An 18,649-nucleotide genomic window follows, 5' to 3' on the forward strand; every position below is an offset into this window, starting at 1 on the left:
TATACTAAGGCTAGATTAAAGCAAATGTAATTCCTGTACTTACTCAGACTCCCTTCCTCCTTTTTGTTAATATTTCCACCCAAAGTCTACCATTCTCAGCTTGGTTGTCTGTGGAAAAGTATTTTTAAATATTCTAGAGTCAGCCTCCTTTTTGCCCTCTCAAAAAGTATTTTATAAAGCTAAAAAAATGACTACTTAAGTTATTAATACCTTTTATTTAATTACTTCAGTCACTCATTCAATAAATATTTTAAAAAATTGTTTTAATGTTTATTCATTTTTGAGAGAGAAGACAGTATGAGCGGGGGAGGGACAGAGAGAGAGGCAGACACAGAATCTGAAGCAGGCTCCAGGCTCCAAGCTGTCAGCACAGAGCCCAACACGGTGCCCAAACCCACGAACAGTGGGATCATGACCTGAGCTGAAAGTCAGATGCTTAACCGACTGAGCCACCCAGGTGCCCCATTCATTCAATAAATATTTAAAGAAGGACTTCATTTGCCACTCAGAGTGCTTGATCTTTTGGTAAAAAAAAAATAGCCAAGATCTGTGCTCTATGAAGCTGATATAAAACAGATAAATAATTACAAAGTGTAATGAATGAATGTTATGAAGTAAATAAAAATGGAGCTGCGATAGAAAATTACAGAAAGGAATGATTTTGGATGGGGCATTTTCATTGGCAAATCCAAGTGGGGAAGACCATGTGATACATTTTTTTCTGATGTAAATAAATACATTCATTTAAACTTCAGTAAGAAATCATCAAAATATGAATATAGCACATGAGTATTATTTAATGAATTAGTAGAGATAAATTTATCACATTTCTATCAGTTCATCTTGATGCATCAGATAAAAGTTCCAAAGTTCTAAACAAAGACTTGTCTTGATGATATTATCAGTAATTGACAATAACAGATTTGGACCATCTCATTTTAATCATGCACTAAGTCTGGCATGTTCCCAACTAGCACCACATCAAGAAGTTTGAACTGCTTTGGGAAGGAATTCCAAGAATGGGACACCCAAGGGCTAGGATATGAGATGTTCAGCAGAGAAGCTCTACTGCAGGAGAGCCAAATCACTACTCTCTACTGCTTAACCAAGGATCCCAAGAGTTATACGTGTATTTATGTGTACCCGTGTGTGTCTGTGTGTGTGTGTGTGTAGAGAAGCTATTGAGACTGTGCTCTGCAAGTGTAATCTGAAGATAGTGAAAATCTGACATAATTTAGAGAAGGCAGTATTTCTTGTGTGCATCCAAAATTATTTTAGCAAATCAGTCATTTATAAATAACTGCATCACATCTTTCAGTATTTCTGTATCTAAATACTAAACACGAAGCACAAAAGATGCCTTAATGCACACCAAGTTCATGTAAAGCTGTAAAATGCCATTTTTGGAAGACAAACTGCATTTTCTCTGGAGCCTTGCACACACATGAATAAAAACACCCCCAGCAAATATCTGCAGCCACTCGAACACATACAACCTCCTGTGGTTTCTCCGCATATCAGACGCAGCTGGGATGATTTGAAGATTATTTTTTAAGAATGCATCTAGCTTACATTTTTAGAATATAAGTTCCAGCCAATAGATGAGCTAAATGATCCTTTATTGCCACACAGCTCTTATTACCTCTCCAAGAAATCAGCAGTGTAAATATTCCACCCTGTGTCAACTAACACAGAAACTGGTAGAGTGAGGTTGCTGGAAACTTGGCATGGTGTGTAAATTCACAAGAATCCATCAAGCTCTTCTATTATTTATACTGTAAGATTTGTAAGCTGTCTGTAGAGTAACAGGTGTAGCCCCTATGGGTCAACAACCACCTGAATAATGCATGGGAAAAGGAAAGCAATACCACATACACCACAGTTTGGTATTGTTCATTTTGGGGAATAACTTTGCCTATAATGGCTGCCTAAAAAATCTTCCTTAGCAGTGATCCATATACTGTGTAGTCATGTGTGATGGCTAAAGCCAGTTCCTTTGTATTTGACAGACCAATGTTGAATTCTGGTTTCACCTGTTACTACTTTCTGATTTTTGTTTGGTCAAGATACTTTTTTTTTTCAAGACACTTTTAAACTCAGTCAAATTCAGTCTCAGTTTCATTATCTTAAGAATAAGGAAAAAATATGTTCATAATTAATTTCTAGTTAGCAGAACACTAACAACTGGATTTCATTAAAAACTTACATACATGAAGGTCTTAATTATTAGAAGGGACAGAGATAGAAAGACAGTTTTTAGGGGTGCCTGGGTAGCTCAGTCACTTAAGTGTCTGACTCCTGATTTAGGCTCAGGTCATGATCTCAGGGTCGTGAGATCGAGCCCACATGGGGCTCTGCAATGGGCGTGGGGTCTGGTTAAGATTCCCTCTCTCCCTGTCTGTCTGCCTCTCCCCCACTCAAGCTCTCTCTCTTTCTCTCTCTCTCTTCCCCAAAAACTAGCCAATTATTTTTATTTGGAAATTACTAAGGTCAAAACTATGAGTTATAAGAGGTTGTATATTATGAGTTACTGTCATTGTGTATTCATTGAATACAGATTCTGGATATCATCAACAGTAATCACAGAGAATACGTTTGTGTGGCAATGGAAAAGGAGCAGAACCATGGCACCCTGGAGTTTCTTTGCTAAATTAGACCGTAGAACTAGCATGTCACAGAACCTCTATTGTTGAATGTTATCATTTGGACAACAAAATGCTGATCTAAAAATAACTTATTGAGGGTTAAGTAGCTATTATAACCCACTATATGTAAAGGAAATCTCATTTAGAAGGCTATGAATGAAGGATGAGGAAAACAAGTGAATTGACTGAGGTTTCCAGTTAGTAATAGAGCAAAGTACACTAGTATCCTATGAATGAGTCACAGAAAATGGAACTGCAAAATGACCATAACAGTTACAATTCTAATAATATTATCTAGTATTTACTGAGCATTTACTGTGTGCCAGATGTGCTGCTAAATGTGCTTTATGTGTCATTGCCTCCTTTAATTCTTACAATAACCCTAAGAGGTAGGCACAGATATTTTGGTTTTTCTAGATTGGAAGCTCAGGCTAAACGAGCTTAAGTAAGTTATCTGTGGCTACACAGGGAACACGATATAAAGCCAGATCTTTGACTCTAAAGTTCAGAATGATATGACTCTTTAAAATTTTCTAGTCTAAACTTAACAGGATTACTTGCTTCTCTGTAAACAACCAGATGAACATTTTTCCTATGGTGCCCAATGCAATCGAGGTAGTGACATATGAGAGGGATGAATGCCTACCTTCCTCCAATGAAAGTGTTTCCTTTAAAAATAATGGAATGAAATTTCCATAAATCTTGTCAGCTTTGTTTTGAAATTTTCTTACTATGACTCATAAGCATAAAAACCAAAGCTGCCGTGAAAGATGGAGAATCTAAACAAAGTTGGAAAAAATGTATTTTTTGAATCCCTACAATATTGTCAATTCACTTTATTTTTGTGGCCTTGTTTTTCCTAGGACATAAATACCACATTTCTATCTGTGGAGGAAGTGCTGCATAAGGTGAGCCACGTTCTTTATAAAAGAAGTTCATTTTTCCCCCAAATGATATGTTATGTCATTCTTAGAATTCTATTGTGAGCCCAGATGATAACTCATAATCTCCCTGCCCTTTGAGTTTGAAGACACTGCAGATTTCTTACAGAACCTATCCTCATAGTTAAGAGTAAAAGAGCAGAGATCCAAGGGGCACCTGGGAGGCTCAGTCTGTTAAGCAACCGACTCTTGATTTTGGCTCAGGCATGATCTCGTGGTTTGTGAGTTCGAGCCCTGTGTTGGACTCTGCACTGACAGCAAGTAGCCTGCTTGGTATTCTCTCTCTCTCTCTCTCTCTCTCTCTCTCTCTCTCTCTCTCTCTCTCTCCCCCCCCTCCCCACTCACACATAAGCACTCTCTCTCAAAATAAACAAATAAATAAACATAAAAAAAAAAAGAGCAGGGGTCCAAAGCACCATTTCTGCCCATTGTGATGTCTGGTCCATTACCACTAGATAAGTCTTAAAGACAGGGAGAAGAAAGCCCCCCAGTGCTAGGGATTGTTGGTTTGCTTGCTTCTTGTGTGTTTGTTTACTGGAGATAAATGCCAAGAAGGCAATTATTTCTTCTCCTAGAAAGAGTCTTGACTGAGAAATGATAAACAGTCCCACCCATTGTGCAGAAACTTGGTGAAAATCCCTTAGAGATCTAGAAAAAACGTGAGCCAGGGAGCCTGAATACAAATGCTGGACAGGACTGAAGAGGAGGAGGAAGGGTGGTGTGACAGAGGGAGGGGAAAGAGGAGGAAGAGGAGGACGAGGGGGAGGAGGGGAGGAGGAAGTGCTAAGATAAGTGGCACAAGGGACAGGGACAAAGATGAAGGAAATGAGAAATAGAGGTGCTCCAGGAAAGGAAAGGAGTCTCAGTCTCTTGAAAGATTTGCCATTATGTGGTGTCTGAGCACTCCTGCAAAACACAAAAACAGAAATGTGGAGAAAACCAGCATAGCAATAACCACAAAGATGGTCTGGGACTTCTAAAGAGCTCAGGAGAAACTACCTGAACATGAAATGTGGCCAGGAGAAGCTAAAAACAGTCATCTACTCATGAGAGCTTGTGCTGGCAGGCTAAATTCAACTCTGCCTAATAGTCGATTCTATATGAAATCAGATAGCTAAAGCCTGAAAAGAACAGTCAGAAACCCCATCTATTTTAACCAAAGGATAATTAATTAATTAGTAAGCAAACAAATAAATAAATAACTATAGGCAGAAGGATTTCCATATAATGGACAAGAATCTCTCATTCGAATAGAAGAATAGTGTTTTGGGGCACCTGGGTGGCTCAGTCTGTTGGGCATTGTACTTCGGCTCAGGTCATGATCTCGTGATTCACGGGTTCAAGCCTGTGTGCTGACAGCTCAGAGCCTGAAGTCTGCTTTGTGGATTCTGTCTCCCTCTCTGCCCCTGCCCAGCTCATCCTCTCTCTGTCTCTCTCTCTCTAAAAAATAAATAAAACATTTTAAAAAATTAAAAAGAATATTGTTTTCCTCTTAGAGCCAGAGCAATCTATAAAACCGTGCCAATATAACTGTAATATGCATATTAGAGAAGACCTTTTATTTTAATTTTTGTGACACAGTTTGCAAAAGACTTTAACAAAAGACATTTCAGTCAGCAGAGAGGCATACTTCCCAAAGTTCATGTTTTTGCTCATATTTCAGAAAAATTGCATTTTAGAAATACAACTGGAAAAGTTGTGATTGAAACCAATCACTAGGCGATCTCACACAGAGAACTATGCAATTAGCACTGTTGTTACCCAAAAGCTAGTAGAAGTGGACAGGGGAATTGAGAGGAGAATGAAGAGGAGGATATTTTGAAAGAAAATTGGATTTCAGTCTTGACTTAAAACCGGTTGACATTGAGGGCACCTGGGTTGCTCAATCGGTTAAGGACCCGACTTCGGCTCAGGTCATGATCTCACAGTTGATGGGTTCAAGCCCTGTGCTGGGCTCTGTCCTGACAGCTCACTGCCTGTAGCCTGTTTCAGATCCTGTGTCTCCTTCTCTCTCTACCCCTCCTCTGCTCATGCTCTGTCTCTCTCTCTCTCTGTGTCTCAAAGATAAATAAATGTTAATTTTTTTAAAGCCGATTGACATTGTAGTTGTCCTATATGTCACTGTGGCAATAGCCATATTGTCTTAGTCCAAGCTGCCATCACTAAATAGCACAGATTTGGTGGCTCAACAACAGAGATCTATTTTCACAGTTTTGGAGTCCAGAAGTTCATGATCAGAGTGTCAGGAGCGTTGGGTTTTGGTGAGGGTTCTCTTCCTGGCTTGTAGACAGCTGCCTTCTTGCTGAGTCCTCACATGGCCTTTTCTTGGTACATGAGTTCAGAGAAAGAGAAATTTATCTCTTGCTTTTAAGACCAGTAATTCCATCATAAGAGCTCTGCCCTCCTAACCTTATCTAATGCTAACTACTTCCTCAAAGCTCCATCTCCAAATTAGGGCTGCGATGTATTAATTTTCGGAGAGACCCAAGCATTCAGTTCATGATATATATCTATATCTACATCTATATCTATATCTATATCTATATCTATATCTATATCTATATCTATATCTATCTAATTATAATCTAATTATAATCACTCAATAAAAGCTAAAACCTTTCCAGTGTCTCTATAATATTCCATATCCCTCCACAACCTGTTTCCTATTCCCAGTACTGCTTATCATTCCACTAGCACTTTGCTTGCTCTGTTGCAGCCTGATGGTGTCTTCAAGTCCTCTGAATGCACCAAGATTGTTCTCATCTCATGGGGTTTCCATTCGCTGTTCGCTTAACATGAAATGTGCTTCTTCCAGGTAGCTATCTGATTTACTTTTTGCTTAAATGCTAGTGCATCAGGAGGGTTTTCCTGAGCATCCTATATAAAATAGCAACCATGCTTACCCACCCCCATCCCACCTTGGCGTGCTATCTCTTTTACCTAGTTCAATTTATTTTCTATACTTCTCAACATTCTGATACACACACACACACACACACACACGCACATATACACATATGTGTGTGTATACTTATATAAGTATATCACACATATATATACTTACCATCTTAGTATCTCATCAGGGACCAATGTGTTTTGTTCACCTCTGTATCTTCTATGTCTAGTCTTATGTTGGCAGGCGGTTTCTCTAAAATCTTTGCTGGAGTACTGTTAAATGAAAAAATTATGTGCTATGTATATTTTACAAACACACACTTAATGGATCCTTATGTTTTCTATCGTTACACAGAGAGTCTGGATTATACTTTTTATAAATTTACCACTCAGATTTGGGGAAAATATTTCAGGAAGCGTTCTTTTCCCCACATGACGATCTTTATAACTATAGCATGTTATTCACCTAATTAAAAAGTAGCCTGAGTAATCACATTTTGTAGAGTATTGTTTATGTGCCGTACCCCTTTTCGGGCAACAGCTTATAACCACTACTAGTATTTGAAGCTGAACATTCTGTATAGTGAACTAAAATAATACTTAAAGTTTAATTCGAAAGTTAATAAAAACTGCCAAGAGAATTATTAATAACACCTAAACCTATATAACGAAGTGAGAATTCTCTACACATACACTGTTAAGGAGATAATAAATTATAGAAATCACATATTTGTCATATTTGTATTATTATACAAAATGCAGTACTGATAGAAACTTTCAATTCTTCCTTCCAAAGGACCTGTGGAAACTCAGCTTTGGCTAGATAAATAATCCCCTCCCTTCCTGGTCTTGCTTTGGTTATTTGTTGCCCATTCCTCCCTGGCAAACTTAGTGGCTTAAAACAACCACCACTTCTTTGCACAGAATCTGCAGTCTGGGCAGTGTATAGTGGGAAAGGTTTATCTCCATTTCATGTAGCATCAGCTCAATTGGACATTGGGTGATTCACTCCATGAATGGCTCACTCATATGGCTGGCAATTGGATGTTGGCTATCAGCTGGAGCTTGGTGAAGGATGAGTGCCTGGGGATTCAGTTCCTCTCTGCATGGGTCCCCTCTTATGGGCCTTTCCAGAGGCTTCCTTTTGGCCTCCTCATATCAAGGTGTCTGGATGTACAGAGCAAGTGTCCAAGAGAAGAAGGTAAAAGAATAGAGAATTTTTTATAATCTAGACTTAGAAGTCATACAGCCTTACTTCTGTTGTGTTCTGTTGAACAAATCAGTCACAAAGGTCTACCTGGGTCCAAGGGTTGGGGACAGAGATTCTATTGCTTGATGGAAGGATTGTCAATGTCATTATAAATGGAGAATGGGGATGGACTCTGTGGTGGTGTTCCTCTTTGGAAAATACAATCTGCCATGGACCCATCCTGATTTTTTCTTCATATACTATCCAAATCTTGTTGGTGTTTCCTGCACTATTCTTTTCCCATACCTATCTACTCTGGGTTGTTGTTTATTTGTATTTCAGCCCTTATTATTAGTTATAGACAACCTTTCTTTTCTGCTTGTGTACCAAGACTTTATCAACAGTGCTCCTTAAGGAGGTTTGTTTTCTCCGAAATTACTGGCAAGATTTTTCCCATAAATTACTCAGCACTCTGAGAATTGCTTATTTCTTTTCAGTGATCCTAAAGTTCTACTTGACCTTTCCCTTCTTTAGGCCTTTTGTGTTCTTTGTCTATCTGCTTCTGGGTCCTGTGCTATCTTAACTATTATAGCAATAAAGAGAGTATTTTCTTTTCCTACTTTAATGGAAAAATAAAGCCAAGATACCAGGTTATTTGCTGATTAGGGCTTGAGAAGAAAATGAATGTTTTCCTTAATTTGGCAGAAATGTGGGTGACATGACAATGTCCCTGAAACTCTGTTAACTTGCTGTTACTCAAATAGTTACACCCCATCCCCTAGGGCAGTTTTCCTTTTACAGCAGATTGGGTATCACACCTTCTCTAAATTGAGCCTTATGAAATTGGCCCAGCAGCTATCTACCAGCCCCGAGGTCCACCCTCATCTTCTGCCCTTCATGTGCCTTTCCATGCAGCTCTGGAAACTATTGGAGTCTGCTTCACACTTCAGAGGATTATGGGAAATTGGGATGGAGGAAGCTTACCACCATTTTCCTCCCAGGGACACTGTGCCACAGTTTCTTCAAGTGTTGCTAATACATGTGTTTCTGTTACAGGAAGTTCAAGACCACACTGTGTCTGTGTATACTTCCCAACTTCAGGGACACGTTTGTTCTTCCTCATATTGGATGAAGAGGGCTGAAAAGAATAAGGCTCTATGCTTCAGACGCCCAGATGCTCTTCCCAAATCCAGTCTCTCTGACTATGTTCAGCATTAACGATGGCACAGACGGGGATGTTTGTGTTCTGCAGCCCCGCACACATCCTGCTAGATTCGGGTTGCCAGGCTCCCCTGGCAGGAACTGTCAATCTTTCTGTGATCCTCCTGCAGTTCTCCCACTGAGCATTAGAAAGGGAAGAGAAGTACTTTCATTCCTACCCAAGCTCTGCTCTCTCCATAAGACTTACCACCTCTCTCCCCCACCCAAACCCCTCTTTGACTGGGATAATGCTGGGGGGATGGGGAGAGTTGGGGACTAGGCATTTTCTAAACTGGTCTTGTCATTAATTCCTGGTAGGAAGGTGGTGGGCTTTCTGAACATAGAACATGAGGTATATTTGTTCTTGGCTTTGGATCTTTGCAAAAATTCTAGAAACTAAGTATCCTATTTGCCATCCTATTTTATGTATTATAAAGTTTAATGTACTGATTATACTAATCTGTACATTTTCTGGTAAGAATTTGAGTTACCCAAAGATACTAGAAAACATTGAGGAATGTGAATCTTTAAATACTCAGTTGCATCTCTCACAGCTATAAAATTAGGTTCTCTTACCTAATTTCACAAATAAATGCTTTGTTGTGTGAGCTGTTCTTCTAATGTTTCATATGCTTCCCCTGAGATGGACACATCCTCATTCAGAGTGTTTCTCCTTCCTGTCCCTGGAGATGACTCCTGAAGGAAAAAAAAAAAAAAAAAAAGATTACACTTCAGAGAGAGTAGGAAAACCTCTCTTAGAATCACCCAGCATCTAACAACATTCTTTGTAGCTGCCTACTTTACAGTGTTTCTTTCTCCTTTTTTTTCACACAAAACCCCCAAAATAGGGAATTTTCTTCAGCAGAGGAAGGGTCATATAAGTTACAATTTTCGTAACACTCCCCTAGCAACAGACCCAGGGAGTTTTTCCTACCATATTTATCTTGGGTGGCATAAACCTGGGCATAGACATAAAAATATGGGTGAAGATTTGAATGTGGAATACACCGTGAAGGTCACTGCTGTGTGAACTCTGTATAGTTTGTCACATAATATTGATTCGGCTTTCATCTATTTTGCTATTGTTGTTTTGTTTATTGCCACAAAAACCCCTCCGGTTTTTGTCAGGGAGAACTAACTGAATGGGTCAAATTCATCCAACATTTAGCTGTGAGACCAGGCAGTCTTGGATTTGAATTCTGCTGTACCCTGGAGCCTTCTCCACCCAATGAAGAAGCAATTAATAAAAATTATTTGCATGGAGGTGATTGTTACAAGGGTCAGTTTCACTTTGAAGTCCTCATTTTGAAATTGTTATGGGTGAGTGGAAAGTGCACTGGGTTAGATGCAATCCATTCACTAAGAAATAATGATCAAATGTCTTCTAAACACCAGGTACACTTTGAGGGTTGAGGCAACAGCAGTGAGCAATGGGGACAAAAATCCCTGCTCTCCAGGAGACCATATTCTCATGCGAGGAGGCAAATGATAAATTTTAAAAAATAAAATATATCATGTATTTGATGAAAATAAAGTATGAGATCTCCACCCATCAATAACTTGATGACCTTGGAGCTATCATGTACCCTTTTGAGACTTGTTTTTTTTCCTCAGTGAGAGTGGATTTGTGTGGATGATCACTAGGTGGCTTTTGGTGTTGACATCTGGTGAGACTTTTCTTTAACTCTTTTCTGGTTTCAGTTTGTTTTTTGGTGTAAATTCAGAATGGCTTCCATATAGGCAATATTCCAGCTTCACTCACTAAGGGAAGGAGAAATTCAGGTCAGGAGACTGGTGTCTGGGCAACTGGATGTGATTCATAAATTTGCAGTAATTGCTTTTAATCTACTTTTTTTTGTCCTAAAACTCAGACCTGAATAATCAGGCAACTATATATTAACTTTACCCAAAAGACCTTGGACCACCTGTCTGTTTCCTGTTTTCCTTGCCAAGTATCTCTTCTGGGAAAAGCTGACTGGAAACACAGCAGGACAAAACTCATTTCTCTCCTTTCTTTGTTCCATCTGTCTCTCTTCTCATCTGGGAGATCTCTTGTTCACTTCCTCATTATTTCTCACATTCAAGGCTAAATTCTCCACCTGTGCTTTTGATCCACTGCTTCCCATCTTCTTCCAGATGTTGTTCCTACAGTAAGTCCTACCCTTCCCTATCTTTCCAGTATTTTAGATGTCTCCCTCTGCTGACTCTTTTCACACAAGCTAAAAATACTACCATGTCTTCTCCACTGAAAAAATCCTTCATTCCCTCTGGCTAATGCTCTAATATTCACTTTCCCTTCACTAAGCAAGCTACTCTGAAAAAAAAGAGGCTGCATTTTACATACCCTTCTTATCGCCTATCGACTCTTCAAAGCATGGATACAGGTTTGTAACTATAACTACCTTGGAAACTGGTTTCTCCCATATCTTTAATGATGTGCCAAGTATTTTCACCACTCTCTGCAGCATTTGACAATATTGTCCATAATGCTCTTGAAGCTCAGCCCTTATTCATATTTGAGACATGACTGTGTCATCTACATCTACTCTGGTGTCTTTATCAGCCTCTTTTCCTGGTTTCTTTCTCCCCATACTTTGGACTCTTTCTTTCCTACTTCCCTCTTTGCACTTTTTAAATCCACTCGCAGTTTCCACTACTACCTGATAACTGTCACCTCTCCAGATCCAAACACCTCGTTTGAAATCTTTGTATCTGTTTGCCTCTTGGATGGTAGTATACATGACCATGGGGCATCATCCTTGTTCCTTACCTTCAATACAGCCTATTCCCTAATGAACTCATAATATCTACCTCTCCCTTAGCAAGCATGGACTGTTCTTATATTTCGTTTTATGTTGAAAGGCTTCCATCTACTCAACATTATGCCTTTAAAATTGTCCACATTGATACATGTGTACAGATCTAATTTATTTATTTTAACTGCTATTTAAAGACTCTCTGGACTCAAATCCTATCTCTGCCACTTAATAGCTTTGTGATCTTGGGTAAGTATTTAGTTTCTTCATGCCTTATTATTTTATTTATTTATTTTAAAATTTTTAATGTTTAATTTTTTTTGAGAGAGAGTGAGAGTGAGAGAGAGAGAGAGTGTGTGTGAGTGGCGAGGGGCAGAGAGAGAGGGAGACACAGAATCCGAAGCAGGCCCCAGGCTCTGACCTGTCAGCACAGACCCCGACGTGGGGCTCGAACTCACAGACCCCGAGTGGGGCTCGAACTCAGATCATGATCTGATCCGAAGTCAGATGCTTAACCAACTGAGCCACCCAGGCGCCCCAATGCTTTATAATTTTATATGAAAAATTAAACTTTTATAACTAGTTTCTGAGGTTTATGTTCCATACATATTTATATACATGTATATATGTATGTACATTCACACATAACATATATCTTTACCAGTACTTGTTATTAACCAGAACTTTTAATTTTCATCAATCTTATAGGTACGAAATAGGATGAAATTGCTGTCTCAATTTAAATGCCCAACACCTGCAGGGTTTTGTCCATCCCTCTGTGGGAAAACAAATACATATTGAGCAAGTACTTAAGAGAGTGCCTAGCACTTGGTAACAACTCAATAAATGTTATCTATTACTCTTACTAATATTATGTAGTATGATGTTGTAATGATATAACATACAATTTTGTCCATTTTCTTGTTACCGAATATTGAATCTTTATCCTTTTGGTATGAAAAACCTTGCCTAATGATTATGTTATTCCATTCTCTTTGGCAATAATTGATTTGAGAATGGGCACATGACCAATATTGAGCAGAGAAACATGAACTTTTGGAAATGGTTTCCTTGCTTCTAAAATGAAGTCACAGGAATATAGGGTCCTTGCTTTTCTTCTAGACACTGTGTGTCTCGATGAGATCCATGGAGGAACTACAGTGTTCTTGCCCCTGAGAGAGGCCAGTCTGAGATAGAAGCTGGTATGTTAAGAATGGCAGAAACAGAATTGGAAAGAACTGACTTCTGAAGACTCTTTGAGCCTCTGATCATAATAAGCCTGGTTTTCAGCTGAACTCTGTACACAGGTGATAGTAGACGTCCATGTTAATTAAGCCAATTTGAGATAAGATTTCTATTGAAAAATAATTCTAACTATAAACTTGCTGAAACAGTTTTAAAATATTTATACTCCCACTAGCAACGTATGAGGGTTTGTATTTTTCCATGACTCTATCAACACTTGGTGTGATCAGACCTTTTAATTTCTGACAATATTATGGGTGTGAAATTGAAACTCACTGATGTTGCAGTATAAATCTCTGTGATTTTCTATGTATATAATCATATACTTCTCCTCACCTCGAGTCAATTTATGATTTATATCTCATCTCTTTTTATTCTCTCATTAATTTGCCAGTACTTCCCAGTATAGAGTTGAGAGGAAGACATGGTAACAACAGCTTAAACAAAATAGTTTATTTCTTACATTTCAAGAATTCTGGAAACTGGCAGTTTGGGGCTGATATGGTCCTACATGTTGTTAAGAACTCAGACCTTCCAGTTCCCCACTCTGATACCGTTGGTTCATAGCAGCCTCCACATCAGCAGTGGAAATAAGGGGGAAGAGTAGAAAAAGAAAGGTGGTAAGTCACAGGCCAGACGTCTGTTAAGGAAGGGCTCTCGGAAGCTGCCTCCTAAAGTTTTAATTTATATCTCATTAGCCTAAACTTAGATTAGAGGTAGATATGTGGGGGAATAACTAAAGTAAGAAATGATCTTTTTTAAAATAATTTTTTGAGTTTATTTATTTTGAGAGAGAGTGTGTGTGTGAGCAGGGAGGGAAAGGGCAGAGAGAGGAGACAGAATCCCAAGCAGGTCCTGTGGTATCAGCACAAAGCCCAATGCCAGGCTCGAAGTCTCGAACCATGAGATCATGATCTGAGCCGAAATCAAGAGTTGGCTACTTAACCGGCTGAGCCAGCCAGGAGCCCCAAAGTAGGGAATGTTCTAACATTTCATTGCCATTGAATTTGCTTGCTGTTTGGCAGATATGAACAATTGGATAAGAAATTGACCTTCTATTACTGTTTTGTTCCTTTTTCTTTCATAAGTTGTTTTGAATTTTATTAAATGACCACTGCATTTATTTATATAAATTTTTCTTTACATTGTCAAGTTGACATATTATATTAATGTATTTTCTAAATTTAAATCATCTAAATATTCTCAGGATCAACACATTGTGAACCAGTTTGCTATTTTACACAGTAGTTTTACATCTATTTGAAAAATGACAATTGCTAATCATTTTTCTGGCTTTATTTATTTGCAGAATCATTAGCAAATACATACTAGTTTCATAAAATTAGTGGGTGAACTTTAATTTTTTGTAAACACTGGGACAGTTTTATAAGAAAAGGGTTTTCTATTTCTTGAAAACGTGGTGGAACACTACAATCTGGACCTGTTGCTTTTTCTGTATGTAGACTTTTTGATAATGATTATATCTCTTTAGTTGATATAGGTCTACTCAGATTTTTTTGTTTATATTGAATACATTTTGTTAACGTATTTTTTCTAGAAAATTAACATTTTATTTTAAAATTTATTATAAAGGTTCTGATATTTTGAACAAGTTTTTAAAATCCTCAATATTACATATATTTATGGTCTTTTCAATATCTGTCTATCTATGTACCTATCACCTGTCTATCTATTGCTTCTCTCTTTCTCTCACCCTTTTTTTTCCCTGATCCACTTTGGCAGAATTTTATCTATATTCATGGTGCTTTTATAGAACTGGGCTTTAATTTCATTGCTCTTCTCTATTCTTTTTGCTCATTTTCCATGACATTAATATTTTCCTCTTTTGTTGTTTTTCTACTTTCTTAAGTTTTGTTATTTACCTAATTTCTTGATTGTAATTTAGATCATTAATGCTTAATCTGTTAATGAATGTTTAATCTGTGCAGTTCTATATTAGTTACGTATGCTTTAGGCTAAACAACACTTTCAGCAATATTTTGAATAGGAGTTCAGGCCTCAGATGGTGGCTTAAAGTCTTCATGGTCTGAGGTCCTTCCATTTTGCTCCTCTCCTATCCCTAGGGAATTGCCCTGATCTGTGTAGTAGAATATCACCCAACTGCACAGCTGCATTCAAGCATAAGATCATAGCATCACTTCTGTTCACTTATGTCTTGTTTTCTGAATCTAGGACAAGGCACACCTTCATCCGCTCTTTTGGCTGGCTTGTGTAGGTTGTCCACCCTCACCCAACACACACACACATGCACACACACACACACACACGCATGTATGCACGTATGCACACATACACAAATGAATATATGTAATTTTTACAAAGAGCTAATTCATCATGGGGTATAGTTCTTCACCTTTGGATCCAGGTTCAGATCCTGGCTCTAACACTTCAAACTATAGCATCCATCATCCAGTCATTTAACTTTTCTGAAACATGGTGTTCTCATCTGGAAAATGAGAATAATAAAACATTCTTATGAAGTTGTTGAAGGAAAAGTTTAAGTAGGGAAAGTGCGCAGTTCGGTTTTTGGCATCTAGTAGCATTCGATAGAAGTACACCTCTGTGTACCTATAGGAAATGCCTCAGTAAAGGTGGGATCACCAAATCAATTCCTGAGTTCAGAAGAACATGCTTTGTGATTTTCTTGTTATGTTTCTGCTTTGGGGACAAAGGACATTGTTTTTTTAAAGGTGACAATTCTCTAATCATGGTAAAGGGAGATAAATACTTTGTTTTCCTCCAGGGAGAAAAAGAGATGTATTAAATGCTTAACGGAATTTTCTTCAATGCCACAAAATTGGTGGCTATAAATTTTGAACACGAGTTGAATTATTGTTGACGTTTTATTTCCTCAGGGTTTTTTTGACCACATCATTAAACTGTATCACTTTCATTGACCTAATTTTATCATGAAGTCCAGGGGACTATTAAAGGGATACTTTAAAAAATGAAATGAAATGAAATGAAATGAAATGAAATGAAATGAAATAAAAATAAAAGTTTTATTCCATGTGGTCAATGTGATGTTCTTGCTAATTTCTATCAATTGCTGTTAATTCATTTTTGTTTCTTGGAAAAGTATATATAAAGATGAGCGTTTCCATAAAAGGACAGACGCCATAGGTGTTGGGCTCAATTATTCTTATTATTTTATTTATTAAGAGCAATATCTAAGAATAAAATGAAAGGTGTTATTTTTCACAAACTCATTTAAGTGAATTTTGAAAATATGGGTTCAGAGAGTCTAGTGACTAGTTTTTAATTCACAGATCAGTATACCTAAATTTTAGAATTTGAACATCACCCCTTGCACACTACTTAGAACACACGACTACTGCACAAAATATGTATCAGTCAGGATATGAAATTTTTTCCCTTGACTGAGTATGAAAGGAGGCCTGAGAAATGTATCTGTACCTGGTCTCAGGAGCAAGTAGTATAATTTGTTTTATACAATAAAATTCTATCAAAAATTTTACCTAGGGGCACCCGGATGGCTCAGTTAGTTAAGTGTCAGACTCTTGATTTTGGCTCAGGTCATGATCTCATGGTTGGTGGCTTTGAACCCTGAGTCAGGCTCTGCACTGATAGCACAGAGCCTACTTGGGAGACTCTCTCTAACTCTGTCTCTCTCTCTGCCCCTCTCCAGCTTGCTTACTTTCTCTCAAAATAAATAAATAGATAAACTTTAAGGAAAAAAATAGAATGATTCAGAGATGAAAAAAATGCAATAAAGGAGATTGGAAATAAGTTTGATGCAGAAATGAATTAAAACTTTAAAGTATCTGAAACATTATGGGGCACCTGGGGGACTCAGTCGGTTAAGTGTCTCATCGAGCCCCACATTGGGCTGTGTGCTGGCAGTCCAAAGCCCACTTGAGATTCTCTCTAGCCCTGTCTCTGTCCCTCCCCTACTTGCTCTCTCTCTCTCTCAAAAAAGTAAACATTTGAAAAAAATTATCTAGAAAAAAATCAGTTAATTCTAACAACTTATACTACAAAAGGGGAAAGATGAGGAGAGATTGTGAAGGAAAGAGACAAAACAGACAGAGACAGAGACAGAAACAGCCATATCATATAAACAAAGTGACAGAGAGAGAGAAAGAGAGAGAGAGAGAGAGAGAGAGAGAGAGAGAAGCAGCAGCAGCAGCAGAGAGAGGCATTTCCCCCTACAACTGAGTGAAGTCATCTGCTTACTTGGCTGTGTCTCTAAGATATTAATTCCAAATTGGGGGACATAGAAAGCATGAAGAAATTAACTTCATAAACTATCAGAAGTCTATTTTAGTTAAAATTTAGCTCTTCGATCAAAACCCCTTTTTAAAAAAAACTCTTAAGGTTAATGTTATATAGTACTTGAAGAACCAAGACATGTAATGTTTGTCTTCTTTTCCTTCTTTGATCTGTCTCCAGAAACGTGCTCAGAGAAAGGAGCTCAGTGCCCAAGAGGAACAAGAAGGACAGACCTCACACAATGACACATCCTAGATAAGTATCACCTTAAACAATGACGTTGGGACTTCTTCCCTAATCAATCGTATCTGGCTTCCAAATTTAAATACAGTTTTATATAAGCAATGTATGATTTCTATTGTTTTCCTTATATGTATTTTCTATATAGAAGTATTACTTGATTTCCCAAGCAAATCAGTTTTTCCTAAATTGAAAGTTAGCCTTTGTTGAGTGCTATTTTAACACAGAATAACGGAAGTAGAGTATTTTTGCAAATATAACTATCTGTTTTAATAAAGATGGAGACACCTTGAACTACACACACACACGCAAACACACATACCCCCCCCCCACACACACACACACATATACTTTGACACATACTTTCAGGTAATAGTGAAGAATGAAGAACCTGAGGGAAGCATTACTTTAGCCTGGTAGCTTTCTTAATTATCATTACCCCTTTATGATGCTATTTGCAACTGAATAACTAGTTTCTCTCTCCCAGCCATGACTTCCTTCTGTTCATCCCTGCAGTGGAGGCAGAATCCTGTGTGTGTGACACTGCAATCTGTCACATGGTATGATTGTAATCCCCACACATTCAGCATTAGCCATACCAAGTGTAAGGAAAAGAAGAACAATATCCTCCACACTTAGTTAAAATGTCATGGAAAACTGTGAAAAACACACACACACAGTGTTCAGGGTGTCCATTTTTCAGCATGATGTATTTTTAGTTTTCTGCAGCCGGCAAGTCTTAATTCAAACCAAAGAAAAATATCAATGGACTGCATATGGTACACTTCTCAGCATCTTTAAACATATTTGAACCAAGCAACATCATCCTTACAGCATTTTCTAGGACTAAACTATAACTGCTCACATTTATAATGCCTCCAAACCAGGGAGTGAAAAGGAACCTGGGAGAAACATTGCCAAGCCATCCTCCTGTCTTTCTGGATGCTGTTTCTCAGTCTTTTTGTGAGTCCTTACCTTGGGCCTCTTCTTGTTTATGGTTGTTCATGTTTCCGCCCACTCCCCAGACGATCTCATTCAGATCCATCTACATAATGGCTCCCAAATTCATGTCACTAGATTAGCCTTCTTTCTTGAAATTTGAATTCATATATGCAGCCACATACTTGACATCTCCACTTGGGTATGTAACCAGCAGCTCAAACATAATATGTCAGTCATGTCCAGTCACCAATCCCCAAATCTGCCTTCTCATCTGAGTTCATGGTAACTTCATTTCTCTAGTTGTTTTGCCCCAAACACCATCACTGACAATAATCTGTGTAA

General features: G+C 38.1%; 1 long non-coding RNA gene across 1 annotated transcript in view; it reads left to right on the forward strand.

Annotated features, from left to right (window-relative positions):
- LOC123582941 overlaps positions 1-17,470 on the forward strand; it is a 33,077-nt gene extending 15,607 nt beyond the window's left edge. The window contains exons 4-5 of the long non-coding RNA XR_006704658.1: positions 3,509-3,553; positions 17,306-17,470. This is a non-coding gene — a long non-coding RNA (uncharacterized LOC123582941). The remainder of the gene's footprint in view (positions 1-3,508; positions 3,554-17,305) is intronic.
- The last annotated feature ends 1,179 nt before the right edge of the window (positions 17,471-18,649 follow it).

Source organism: Leopardus geoffroyi, chromosome B1, assembly GCF_018350155.1.
Source record: "Leopardus geoffroyi isolate Oge1 chromosome B1, O.geoffroyi_Oge1_pat1.0, whole genome shotgun sequence".
Lineage (NCBI taxonomy): Eukaryota > Metazoa > Chordata > Mammalia > Carnivora > Felidae > Leopardus > Leopardus geoffroyi.